The 13928-nt window shown below is 43.7% G+C and overlaps 1 long non-coding RNA gene across 1 annotated transcript; it reads left to right on the top strand.

Annotated features, from left to right (window-relative positions):
- The first annotated feature begins 759 nt into the window (after window positions 1-759).
- LOC128346909 (uncharacterized) lies at window positions 760-8426 on the top strand. The gene is made up of 2 exons (XR_008317283.1): window positions 760-892; window positions 7945-8426. It is a non-coding gene; the product is annotated as an uncharacterized LOC128346909 (long non-coding RNA).
- The last annotated feature ends 5502 nt before the right edge of the window (window positions 8427-13928 follow it).

Here is a 13928-nt window from a genome sequence, read left to right as displayed (position 1 = left end):
GCAAAGAGGCACCTTTTAATGTGGTGATTCTCTTTATTTAGCGGGGGAGAATAACTGGCCCTATCCACCCCCAGCACAGCATTCCTCCAGTGACTGTTGCTGGTGTCTACCTTGTGTTTCTTTTTAGATTGTGAGCCCTTCGGGGACAGAGTTCCATCTTATTTGTTTGTTGTTATTTCTCCGCGTAAACCGCCCTGAGCCATTTTTGGAAGGGTGGTATAGAAATGAAATGAAATGAAATGAATCAATCAATCAATAAAACAAATTGGCAATGGCAACTACTCTGGGACTGATGAGAGCAAGGACATCGGCAAGGAACTAAATGTTGTGTGGAATGTCTTTCGTCACAGGAGCTGCAAGGGGGCGGGGGGAAGCAGTCAGAACAGGGATACACGCTACTTCCCTGGACAGCTTCAAGCCCGCTCTGCTTTAGGCCGGGATTGGGTGGCGGGCGGCTGGCGGGGGAGAGAGAGCTCCAAGTACAGAATGTTTCAGTCCTCCTTGCAACCCCCTTCTGCTTTCTGGCAATAGGCAGATGACTTGGTCGCGCCGCGCAGGCTCAGTGTAGGCAGCTGAGTTTGAACTCCAGTTACCCCCTGTAAGGCAAGCGGAGGCAAAAGTAGAAGTAGGTGAAAGGTAACCCGGAGTCATTGCTCAGCAGGAGACGCGGCACAGTACGCATGCGCCCTGAAGCGTCCCGGCACATACTAATCTCGCCCAACTATTTTCTTCCTTACAGTTTCTATGGGCAGGGAATAGTCACGAGGGCGCGTGTGGGATGCTGAGCTGGTGAAACCGTCTCTGTGGGCCAAACAGTCAGAGGACTCCCCTTCCTAACGTTAATCCTCTCCGTAACGTTGCAAGGAAAGCACGAAGCTCCTGCTAACTTCAGGTTTGTGCATGTTTTAGCCAGAAGAACCACTTTTGTTCTCTTCAGGAAGCCGCAGCCTTATCATTATTACCACCTTCCGCTTTTGGGACGGGCTCATATCCCTTTAGCAGTTGCATGACAGGCAGAAATTCTACCGGTTCAACTTTTCCTAGCATTAAGGTATAGAAGATGATGGGATGCTCACCTGTTGAATTTCTTGTTTATTATGAGAAACCAAGTAGATAATCAGGGTATAGGAAAATGCAGATATACTAAACAATTTCCTTAGCTCATCTGAATGAAAGCATTTTTATTTGTTTGTTTGTTTTGCTTTGATGGGGTCTGTTTCTTTGGAGGAAGAAGGCAATTGAGATTTATAGCACTACACAATACACACACACAGAGGAATAAAGCTGCTTGGGCCTCTTGCCTGTGGGCTCCCCATAGGCATCTGGCCAGGGGCGTAGCTATAACTGAACGAAAGGGTTCAAAGAACACGGGCCCCCAGCTCCTGAGGGCCCTCCAGCTCCATCCCTCCCTATTTTCTTCATTACTCCCTTACTCTGGGGGGCCACCAGAGAGAGGGATGAACATGGGCCCCCTCTCCCCTAGCTACGCCCCTGCATCTGGCGAGCCCCTGTGTGAAGATACTGGACTAGATGGGCCTTGGGCCTGATCCAGCAGGGCTCTTCTTATGTTCTCACACTCACTCACTCACTGACATCAAACTCCCAGACCAAACCACAACATATAGAAACATGCAATTTTCGCAGGTAGGTTCCAGACCTCACCCAGCCTACCAAAAAACTTGAAAATCCTGGGGAAATTCATCAAGTTCCTGGAAAATGCAAGAAAACACTTCCATTGGGAAAGTATGGGTTAGGGTGACATTTGGCGCAAGTGTGAGCATTACTATTAGAGTTGGAGATGCGGCTCAAACAAACGGCAGTTTTCTCAAATACTTTTACACACAGCAAGTCTGGAGGACTTTGTGGCTTGCTTGCACAGGATTTGTGCTTGGAAACTGCAAGCTGTTTTATTAGTATACTAGCTGGGCCGGATGCAGAGCATCTGTGCCTCTGGCAGGCCCACCCACCACCACTTTTTCCTACTCCCACATGCCCAGCTTTTTGGCCGGCCAGCCAGACAGCCACTTCTGTCCCCCACCCCCCGCCCTCTTGCCTCCACCCCTGCTTTGCTTTCTGCCCAGCCGGACCGCTTCCTCTCCGCCCTCTTCGCTTCTCGCCCCCCACCCCACAGTTTCTGGCTTGTGGGCCGGCTTGCCTCTTCTCCGCCCCACCCCCACACTTTCTGGCTGGCAGGCCAGCCAGAAAGTCAGCCCGCCACCTCCTCCCACCCGCCCACTCTCGGTAGCGGCCACCAACTCCCACTGGCCGGGCCGGGTCAGCCTGCCGCCATCTTCTCCTGGTGGCCGGTCCGCCCGCCCCCTTCTGTTCCTGCTGGCCAGGCCAGGCCAGGCCTGCTGCCTCCTCCAGCTGCCGGCCGGCATCCCTATCCCTCCCCATCACTAATCCTATCTAGCAGCTGCTTGTGAACTCTCGTGAGAGCTGCCACATATGGGATTAGCAATGGGCACGTCTAAGATAAATAAATATATAGATATATAAAATTGGACAAAGAGGCACCTTAAAATGGTGGTTTTCTTACTTAGCCAGGTAATTTAACCCCAGAGCAGCATCCTTCTAGTGGCTGTAGCTTGTATCTGCAGTGTGTCTTTTAGATTAAAAGTCCTTTGGGGAAAGGGAAACAGTTTCTTTGTTTATAAGAAGAAAATTACTATTATTTTCAGCAAGAACGTTCTTAAAGAAGTTTACATAGAAAATAACAAAAGATTTTATTGCTTTTTCTTATGTAAACCTATTTAAGAAGTTACTTCTTGAAAATAGTAGCAATAGTAATATAGAGAAGCTGAGTAGCAAGAATCCAGATACACGGCACCAGACCAGTCCCGCCCAACCCACAAGAGCTTCTCAAGACTCCTTTGCGACACTTAGCCACAGTGACTCAGGTTTGCTGGCTACATTCAAGCTGCAAAAATGTTTTTCTCCAACCCAGGCATATGAGGTGTATTAGTACACACCAGGCATCAAAATCAGACAATAGTCTGTAGTTAATGTCTTGCAGATAGACACTACATACTTTCAAAAGCAAAACAATTGCCTCTGTCATAGACTTAACGATATATTTACAGTATAACAGCAAGGTTTATAGCCTGTCACAAGTATAATCCTGTTGGACCATTAGTGATACAAACTTAGGAGTGGTGTGTCAGCTTGTTCCTTACATCATGCAGATTGTGAGTTTCTATGGCGGACAACTCACATGATTGACAGAATGTTTTTATTTTGAAATCCTTAGATTTCTGATCCATATTTTTTGTCAACACCTTCGTTTTAGTCTTATTTATATAAAACCCAGCCAGTTGGCCAAATTGTTGTATTTTTTCCAAGAGTCTTCCGATCTTCTCTAATGGATTTTCTAGAAAAAACACTACATCATCCGCAAAGGCTCTTAGTTTATGCTCCTGTTTCCCAATTTTTGGGCCTTGTATTTGATCATCTTCTCTAATATTTCTACAAAGCACTTCCAGTACTAATATAAAAAGTAATGGGGAAAGTGGACATCCTTGTCTAGTTCCTTTTTGTATTTTACAATTGTCTAATAATTCCCCATTTATAAATTTTAGCATATTGCTCCAAATAGATTGTCTTGATAGCCCTAATGAAATTGTTACCAACTCCCATTACATCTAATAGCCTCCACATAAACTGCCAGGAGACATTATCAAAAGCTTTCTCTGTGTCCAGAAAAATCAGAGCTATCTGTTTATCATTGTGTTTTTCGTAATACTCCAATACATTCAAAACTGTTCTCACATTATCTCTTAATTGCCGTTTTGGCAAAAAACCTGCTTGATCTTCATGAATAAAAAGTCTTAATATAACCTTCATTCCCCTTGCCAAAGTTTGTAGTCATTGTTTAAGAGTGAGATTGGCCTGTAGTTCTTGACTTGCGTTAAATCTTGATCCGGTTTTGGAATTACTGCGATATGGGCGTACTTCCAAGACTCCGGCATAATCCCTCTTTGCAAAATATCATTCATCATCCATTGCAAAGGCTGTAATATTTGATCTTTAAATGATTTGTAGTACGAAGCTGGTAGCCCGTCGGGCCCTGGCACCTTATTAGCCTTGCTTTGATTTATTACTTCTGTTATTTCCATTATTGATATCGATGCATTCATAATTTCTATATGTTCCTTAGAAAGTTTTGGAATATTTTGTGTCTTGAGAAATTTGTCGATTTTTATATCTTCTACTTTGTTTCCTTTATATAATTCAGAATAGTATCTAAAGAATTCCCTTTTTATTTCCCTTTCATCATAGGAAAGCCCATTTTTTGTTAGTATCTTGGATATGTATTTATTCTTTTTCTCAGTTCTAATTTTCCAAGCCAACAACTTGCCTGGTTTGTTTGCAAATTCAAATGACTTTTGCTTCGCATATTTTAAGTTCCGTTCAACTTCATTTAACACTAACAGAGAGCTGTTGCTGAAGCATTTTAATGACTTGAGTAATCTTCTTCTTATCTTTGGCCCATAAAAGTTCTCTTTCTTTTTTAGAAATCTCCATCAATAATGCCTCTTTTTTCAGTCCCCTTTGTTTTTTAAAGTATGCATTTTGTTGTATAAAAAAACCTCTCATAACCGCTTTTCCTGCATCCCAAACTATTTTGTTATCCATTCCTTGGTTTAAATTCAGTTCAAAATAGTCCTTTAACTTCCTTTTGGCTTTCTCCACAACATCTGGTTTTTTCAGCAAGTGTTCATTCAGTCTCCAGCGAAAGGAGACTGTTCCCTTCTTTTTCCATGTAAAGCAAATTGCATTATGATCTGAGAAGGTTCTGGGCAAGATATCCATTCTTTTTATACATGGCGTAATAGATTTGGATGTCCAGACCATATCTATCCTTGAATGAGATTTATATATTTCAGAGAAATAAGTATATTCCTTTGCATTTGAGTTTTTGATTCTCCACAAGTCATAAAGATCCATATGTTCTGCTAAATCAAAAAAAGCTTTAGGTAGCTTGCCTTGTAGGTTCCTTCAGTCCCCTTTGTTTTTTAAAGTATGCATTTTATGCAGTATGCAGACACATCAGATTTTCTGTCCAAGGATGTAGAGACAACTCCATTAAAATCTCCCAGTAAAACCAAATTAGCATTCGATAACTCAACCATCTTCTGTTCTAGATAATTACGGAATTCTACTTTTTTTTCATTGGGTGCATAAATTCCAATTATCACCGTTTTGATTCCGGAAATTAAAATTTCGAAAGCTAGCATCCTGCCTTCTTCATCTTTAAAAATCAACTTGGGTTCAAGTTGTTGTTTCACATAAAACACTACCCCTCTTTTTTTTTTCTTATCAGAGGAAACAAATTCTTGTCCCAAGGCCTTATTAACCAAATATTTTCTATCTTGTTTTCTAATATGTGTCTCTTGTAAGCATACAATGTCCAAACTTTGTTTTTTAAGAAAATGAAAAACTTTAACCCTTTTGGTTTTGCTATTTAACCCATTAACGTTCCATGAAGCTATTTTGTAATCCATTTTGGCTAGTTAGAATTATGTGTTGAAGGCACTGGGTGCTCAGAGGTTAAAGTTTTTTTGTATTTCTGCCAAAATTCTTGCGATTTGGGGAGCTCTGTAAATCTGTTCCTCTTTCCCTTGTAGAAAAAGGAGACCCCTTCAGGTAGTTCCCATCTAAAACGTATTCCATTGGCGTTCAAAGCATCTGTCAAAAATGTGTAATCCTTACGTTTCCTTAAAATCCTGGATGGTATTTCTTTCAGAACTTTTACCTGTTGGGCTTCAATAGTAAGGGCTTTGGCAAAATGTGCTTGGAGTATCTGCTCTGTAATTGATATAGAATTGAATTGAACCATGCAGTCCCTAGCTAATATATTTTTTGTGGCAAATTCAGAATTCAGGCAAAAAGCTGCATCAATCTGCAGATCCATCTCTTCACTTGAAATTCCCAAGAGAGATGCAAGTTTCTCCCTAAGCACTTTTTAAATGTCTTGACCAGTTTTTTCTGGGATTCTTCTAAACCTCAAGAAACGCTCTTTTTGCCTCAATTCCAACAAAGCCATTTGATCTAATAATTTTTCCCTGTCATCTCTTAGTGATCCTACGTCTTGCTCCAAACTTTCCACCCTTGTTTTAAATTCTTTGTTATCTTGCGCCAGTTTTTTCACTGTCTCCTCAGTGTTTGATGTTCTCTTAAGTGTTTGTATGTCTTGACTTACATGCTGGAGGGTGCCTGTATTAGCTTCTAGTAACTGTTTCATAGCAACTAGTGTCTCATTTAACTCTGAAGACATTTTCCCTTCACCCAGGCCTGGGTTTGGAACAGAAAATCTCCTAGCTTGTGATTGGGTCTGTGTTTGGCTCTGTTGCTTTACCTTTTGCATTATTTACAACTCCTCCAGCAACACTGCTCTTACAGCAGGATTCAGCCTCCTTGCTCTGCAAGAAAGTACAGGCCTGCAATTATTTTCCAAATAAACTCAGCTCCAGACTCCAACTCTTGTATCTTATCACTGCCAGTTTAATTTTTCTCACGGTTCAATAATCCACCTTCTTCCTCTAATTGGTGGACTTCATGATAGACATATTCAACAGCAAACAGCAAATCACTTATCCCTTAAGTTAAACTCTCTCAAAAGGTACTAAAAGAGAATAATAATAACAGTTCCCACTGCTTTGCTTTTTTTTTTAAGTTTTAAAGCTTTTAGTCATCAGTTCAGATTTTCAATTCCAGCATTTAGTAAAACAGATTGAATTTCCATCCTTGATTTATAATTAGTAAACTTACAACATTTTCACAAGGGCTTGAGCTCTGTCCAATCTTTACAGCAAAAGCAGGTAGAATTCCAGCAATTTATCACTAATCACGCTGAGAGGTGAGCTTCTTGAACTTTAAGCATTAATTATAATCCAAACCGAAAGAAGTTAGATGCCAGACCGGCTTCAGTCCATTGGATGCCTTTCAGCATCTTCCTATATTGCTGCTGGCCGATATAAAATTGAAAGCTACCACAAAAGGCTTCCCCTTCGCTGCTGAAAGGATCTTGGGTGGGACTGGGTACCAGGGGTGTCCTAATACCCGGAGTACCTGAAACAGGGTGCCAAATGCCACTCCCCTGCCCACCAAATGTGGAGAAAAATGGTGTGTTACGAAGATAGTTGTTTGGGGGCTCCCAGCAGCACCCCTGCATGTGACTTGGAATTTGGAACTACAGGCTTGTAGTTTCCATTTTGGACTCTCTGAACTCATGGAATCGTGGGCTCATTATTTACTTACATGAGCTAAATCATGAGGGTATGTTGCTTAGCAGGCAGTATGGGGAAAGGTAACTCCAGGTCAAGCCTAACCCATGACATATTAGAGGACTATTCTTCGTGCTCTTCTCTCTGATTCCAGAACAGATGAGTAAGCCAAAGTAGACATGAGTTAATTAAGAACTATTCTTCTAACAGGAATGGCCAAGAACTACCCTCCATGTTGGCACATCCGATTAGCCTTTGAGCTTATCACCTCTTCAGGAAAGAATAGATAAAGGTGTAGCAGGCTCATCTCCCTAACAGAAGCATTGATGGTTGACTCCTGGCTCAGGAGAGCATATGTTAAAACTTTCTAATCACCCATCAGGGTCTTCCTGGCTCATAAGATAAGTCCTAATGAGCCCATTCACTCCATCCCACACAGGTTTCTCAAACCCACTCACTTCATTGTGTTTTAGAGCACACCCACTGAAGACTGAACAGGACAAAATGTATTATTTGGTCCATCACAGATGTCACCCTTTTCAGCAGAAAGGTTTGGTCAACATTTGGCCAAGGGCAATATGTTGTCTATTTCTGTCATCAAGACCACCAAGCAGTGTGTCTCTTCTCTGGATTAACCACCCGGTACATGCATCTGGGCACCAGCTATACCATCCTGCTGTGCCTTGGCTGTCATGCCTGTCCTACTTTTTGCCTCCAGATTGGCCCCGTCTCCAGGCTCAATCTGTGCAACACACTTGGCTGCCTCAAGGAACTGGTTTATTGGAGCAAGACCCCCTTTGGACTCTTTCTGGCTTCCCAATCTGCAAGTGGGACATGAGCCCCAGCTTTTGCATCCCGCTTCCCTGCTTGTCCCTGGAGAGAGAAGTCCCTCAGCATCAGCTGAGCAACAAGTGTCTGAACACACCATCAGAAGGAACTAGGTATACTAATCTCTGCTCTGAAATCTCTTGCTCCCCTCTCTTCCTGCTCTCTTTAAAGTCTAAAGCTGTTCTCTAAGGCCATTTCTCTGGCCAGCCTTGAGTGGATTTAATTCAGATCAAGCTAAAATGTCTCTTTGTGAGCTCCAATCTAATATTATTGATATTATTAGCCTGGTTAGTTTTGTTAGTTAATATTGTGTTGCTTGCTAATCAAGATTTCTGTATCCCTAAAACCCTAAATAAACCTGACTGTATTTGACTTCAACTCTCTGTCAGTCATTTCCAAGACTAAAGTTTTGCACAAATTCATTCTGTAATGAGCTGCTCTCTCTAGATTCTTTGGTTCCACACCCAAGTTAGTTAGGGGTGGTTTGTTAACAAGCCAGAGCAGTCTCTTTCTTTCTCTCATATCCTGCTCTTCCTCCAAGGAACTCAGAGCAGTCTACATGGTTATTTTTATCACTTATCATTATCACTCGCGGGGTGAAGGTGGCAGTTGTTCCTTTCACCTGATAATCTGCTGCCTGAGGCAACCATCTCAATTCTCATGAGAGAGAGAGAGAGAGAGAGAGAGAGAGAGAGAATGGAGCAGTCTTGGTGGGTGAGAGAGGAGAGAGAGAGAGAGAGAGAGAGAGAGAGAGAGAGAGAGAGAGAGAGAGAGAGAGAGAATGGAGCAGTCTTGGTGGGGGAGAGAGAGAGAGAGAGAATGGAGCAGTCTTGGTGGGTGAGAGAGGGAGAGAGAGAGAGAGAGAGAGAGAATGGAGGAGTCCTGGTGGGTGGGTGAGAGAGGGAGAGAGAGAGAATGGAGGAGTCCTGGTGGGTGGGTGAGAGAGAGAGAGAGAGAGAGAGAGAGAGAGAGAGAGAGAATGGAGGAGTCTTTGTGGGTGCGAGAGAGAGAGAGAGAATGGAGGAGTCTTTGTGGGTGCGAGACAGAGAATGGAGGAGTGTGGGTGCGAGAGAGAGAGAATGGAGGAGTGTGGGTGCGAGAGAGAGAGAGAATGGAGGAGTCTTTGTGGGTGCGAGAGAGAGAGAGAATGGAGGAGTCTTTGTGGGTGCGAGAGAGAGAAAGAATGGAGGAGTCTTTGTGGGTGCGAGAGAGAGAGAGAAAGAGAATGGAGGAGTCTTGGTGTGTGTGTGTGTGTGTGAGAGAGAGAGAGAGAGAATGGAGGAGTCTTTGTGGGTGCGAGAGAGAGAGAGAGAGAGAATAGAGGGGGGCCACTCATGGGGCCACTGTCCGCCGCCACCACCACCCCAATTCCAGTCATCGTGCAGCTGAGGAGATGCCCCCAGGGCTATTTCCCCTTCCTCCCCCTGCTGCTTAACCCCACCCCCATATTCCAGCCGCTGTTCGGCCGAGGAGATGGCTGAGGGGGTGTGGGTGTCCTTCCCTACCCTTGCCCATGGCAGAGGCGCACAGCGACAGAATTCAGAGTGACGCTCGGGCCTGCTATTTGGCCCAGCATCGCTTTCCAACTGCAAGGCACACCTGCGCAGTTAAGAGACTTAACTGCGCAGGCGTGCCTCGCAGTTGGGAAGCAACGCCGGGCCAAATGGCAGGCCCGAGTGTCGCTCTGATTTCTGCCACTGTGCACCGCTACTGCCGTGGGGGAGGGTAAGGAAGCACACCCGCACTCCTGCGGCCATCTCCTCGGCCATGCAGCAGCTGGAATTTTTTTTTGGGGGGGGTTAAGCAGCAGGGGGAGGAGGAGGAAATAGCTCCGGGGGCCAGGAAAAAAGGCCTTGCAGGCTGCATGTGGCCCCCGGGCTGTATGTTGTGCAGGTCTGCTTGAGCGAACCCGACAGATCACAACGCAGAGCACATTTGAAGATCTATGCTCTGGCAGTATGGGCAGCAAAGAAGCCGTTCTTTTCTGTCCACTTTGCTTCTGCAAATTTATATTCAGTGGAGTTGTCTAGGATTGTGAGAGGGCTAGTATGTGCTCCCCTTGAATTTGAACTTGGAACCATCAGTCACTCGCTGTGACATCTTCAATGACTTTTTTGCAGATAAAATCTCTCGTTTTTGGTTGAACTGAATTCCACAGTTACTACAGAGTGTAATTTGGATGTGTCCAGCAACTCTTATAGGAGATTGGATAATTTTCAATTTGTGATTCTGAGGATGTGGACAAAATGCTTTGGACTGTATGTCTTACAGCCTGTTCTCGACCCTTGCCCAACTTGGTTTTTTTCATCTGGTAATTATACTATTAGAGAGGGTCTGGTAAATATTATAAATGCCCTCAACTCCTACCTGTGGGCTTTCCAGTGGCTCCTGGTGGGCCACGGTGTGAAACAGGACACTGGACTAGATGGGCCTTGGGCCTGATCTGGCAGGGCTGTTCTTATGTTCTTTTCTGAGGGAGGGCAGGATGCCTCCTTGTCTCAAGGAGGCTATTATTAGACCTTATTTTTAAAAAACCTGCATTGGATCCTCAGAGTTAGCTAATTACAGACCCATTTCTAATCTTCCAAGGTTGGGCAAGGTGATTGAGTGGGTAGTGGCCCCCCAGCTCCAGGCAGTTTTGGATGATACAGATTATCTAGACCCATTCCAAACTGGCTTTCGAGCAGTCTATGGGGTTAAGACTGCCTTGGTTGGCCTGATGGATGATCTCCAACTGGCTATCGACAGAGGAAGTATGACTCTGCTAATCCTTTTGGATCTCTCGGCAGCTTTCGATACCATCGACCATGGTATCCTTCTGGGTTGCCTGAGGGGGGTGGCATTGCATAGCACTGTTTTACAGTGGTTCCGTTCCTACCTCCCTGGCAGATTCCAGATGGCATCACTTGGAGACTGTTGCTCTGCAAAGCAAGAACTAAAGTATGGTGTTCCAAAAAGCTCCATATTGTCTCCAATGCTCTTTAACACCTACATGAAGCCACTAGGAGAGATCATCAGGAGGTTTGGTGCAGGCAGGGTATTATCAATATGCTGCTGACACCCAAATCTACTTCTCCATATTGACCTCATCATGAAATGGCATAATTTCCTTAAATGTCTTCCTGGTAACAGACTGGAGGAGGCATAACAAATGGAAGTTGAAACCAAATAAGATGGAGGTACTAACTGTGGGGGTCAGGACCTGAGAGATGGTTTAGATCTGCCTGTTCTGATGAGGTTACACTCGCCCCAAAAGAACAAGTGCATAGCTTGGGAGTGCTCCTGGATCCAAAACTCAGGTTGAGGCAGGAGCGCTTTTTATCAGCTACGGCTGCCACTGATACATCACCTACGCCCATTTCTGGAGGTAAATGACCTTAAAACAGTGCTGCATATGCTGGTAATCTCCAGGTTTGACTGCTGTAATGCACTCTGTGGGGCTGCCTTTGTACATAGTTCAGAAACTGCAGCTGGTACAGAATGCAGCAGCCAGACTCGTCTCTGGGACAACCCAAAGGAACCATATAACACAGATTTTAAAAGAACTGCACTGGCAGCCAATATGTTTCCGACTGAAATATAAAATGCTGGTTATTACCTATAAAGCCCTCAACAGCTTGTGTCCAGGGTACTTAGGAAAGTGCCTTATTTGTCATGCCACCTATTGAGATAATCTGTGGAGATCTTGTTATATCCCTGCTAACTTGGCAAAGAGGCACCTTTTAACGTGGTGATTCTCTTTATTTAGCAGGAGGAGCGTAACTGGCCCTATCCACCCCCAGCACAGTACCTCCAGTGACTGTTGCTGGTGTTTATCTTATGTTTCTTTTTAGACTGTGAGCCCTTTGGGGACAGGGATCCATCTTATTTATTTATTATTTCTCTGTGTAAACCACCCTGAGCCATTTTTGGAAGGGCAGTATAGAAATCAAATTATTATTATTATTATTATTATTATTATTATTATTATTATATAATTAATACACCTTGAAGAGCACCTCAACACCATAGGGGCCACAGAAATCACCATCACCCAATTACAAAAAGCAACTTTACTGGGAACAGCCTATATTTTGCAACAATATCTATAATAATAACAATATTGATGATAAAATTCTGGCATCCCAAGTCTTTGGGAAGAACTCAATGTCTGGATAAAACAAACCAGTCAATAACACCTGTCTGACTGTGTAAAAAAGAAATAATAATAATGGTTGCCACCAGCTCGTTTGGTAGTGACTCAGGACTGGGCCTTCTCTGTGCCTTCCCCAGGGCTTTGGAATATGCTTCCTGTCAAAATAAGAGCATCTCCATCTCTGATTGCTTTTAGAAAGACCCTCAAAACACACCTGTTTTCTCCAGCTTTTAATAATTTATCTACCCACACTCAACCCAAGCAGTCATTCATGGATGAGACCATCACTGAGATCTGGGATAAAGAGCTGAAAGTAGGCTAGCTGCATCTACCCGGATAGAGAATAAATATGAAACCTTGGTATGAGAAACTGCCCTGAGCCTTTTGGAAGGGCGATATAAAAGTTTTAATAATAAAATAAATGAATGAATAAATAAATGAGAAGAGCAATTGCAGCACTAGGGATGCGTTGGTAATGTAATTCCTTGTATTATTTACCTTGATGACAACGCTCTACATAGTCCCAGCCAACCTCTCCCAGCAATTACATGTAGATTTTAAAATGCATGAGAGATAAGGTGGATCCCTGCAGAACCCAGTATAATTCCTATAGGAAAGAGCTGCAATCTTGTAGCTTCCAAGAATCTCTGGAAGCAAGGGAGAATCAGAACTATTCTCAACCCATATAGTCTAGAAATTGATAATACTGGAATCCATTGAGATGTTAAGAAAAATCAACAAGTTCACACTCCTCTGTCTCTCAGACAGAGATGTCAATTAACGATGACCAAACCTCTCAGGACCAAACCTCAGCTGGAAGCCAGAATGAAATGGATCTAGACGATTGGTTTAATCCTGGAGGCCCTAGACCTGCTCAGCCACAACCAGTTCAACAACCTCTGCTAGGAAGAGAAGGTTAGATATTCAGGTATAAGCACTCCTTTAATGAAACATTTACAGGTGAAACTCGAAAAATTAGAATATCGTGCAAAAGTTCATTTATTTCAGTAATGCAAATTAAAAGGTGAAACTGATATATGAGATAGACGCATTACATGCAAAGCGAGATAAGTCAAGCCTTAATTTGTTATAATTGTGATGATCATGGCATACAGCTCATGAGAACCCCAAATCCACAATCCCAGAAAATTAGAATATTGTGAAAAGGTTCAACAGTCTAGGCTCCAGGTGTCCCACTCCAATCAGCTAATCAATCCATAACACCTGCAAAGGTTCCTGAGCCTTTAAATGGTCTCTCAGTCTGGTTCATTAGGAATCACAATCATGGGAAAGACTGCTGACTTGACAGTTGTGCAGAAAACCATCATTGACACCCTCCATAAGGAGGGAAAGCCTCAAAAGGTAATTGCAAAAGAAGTTGGATGTTCCCAAAGTCCTGTATCAAAGCACATCAATAGAAAGTTATGTGGAAGGGAAAAGTGTGGAAGAAAAAGGTGCACAAGCAGCAGGGATGACCGCAGCCTGGAGAGGATTGTCAGGAAAAGGCCATTCAAAAGTGTTGGGGACTTTCACAAGGAGTGGACTGAGGCTGGAGTTAGTGCATCAAGAGCCACCACACACAGACGGATCCTGGACATGGGCTTCAAATGTCGTATTCCTCTTGTCAAGCCGCTCCTGAACAACAAACAACGTCAGAAGCGTCTTACCTGGGCTCAAGAAAAAAAGAACTGGTCTGTTGCTCAGTGGTCCAAAGTCCTCTTTTCTGATGAGAGCAACTT

This window comes from Hemicordylus capensis, chromosome 2, assembly GCF_027244095.1.
Source record: "Hemicordylus capensis ecotype Gifberg chromosome 2, rHemCap1.1.pri, whole genome shotgun sequence".
In the NCBI taxonomy this organism is placed as follows: Eukaryota; Metazoa; Chordata; class Lepidosauria; order Squamata; family Cordylidae; genus Hemicordylus; species Hemicordylus capensis.
Note: the sequence above shows the minus strand (reverse complement) of the source record. Positions and strands in the feature narration are given on the sequence as shown.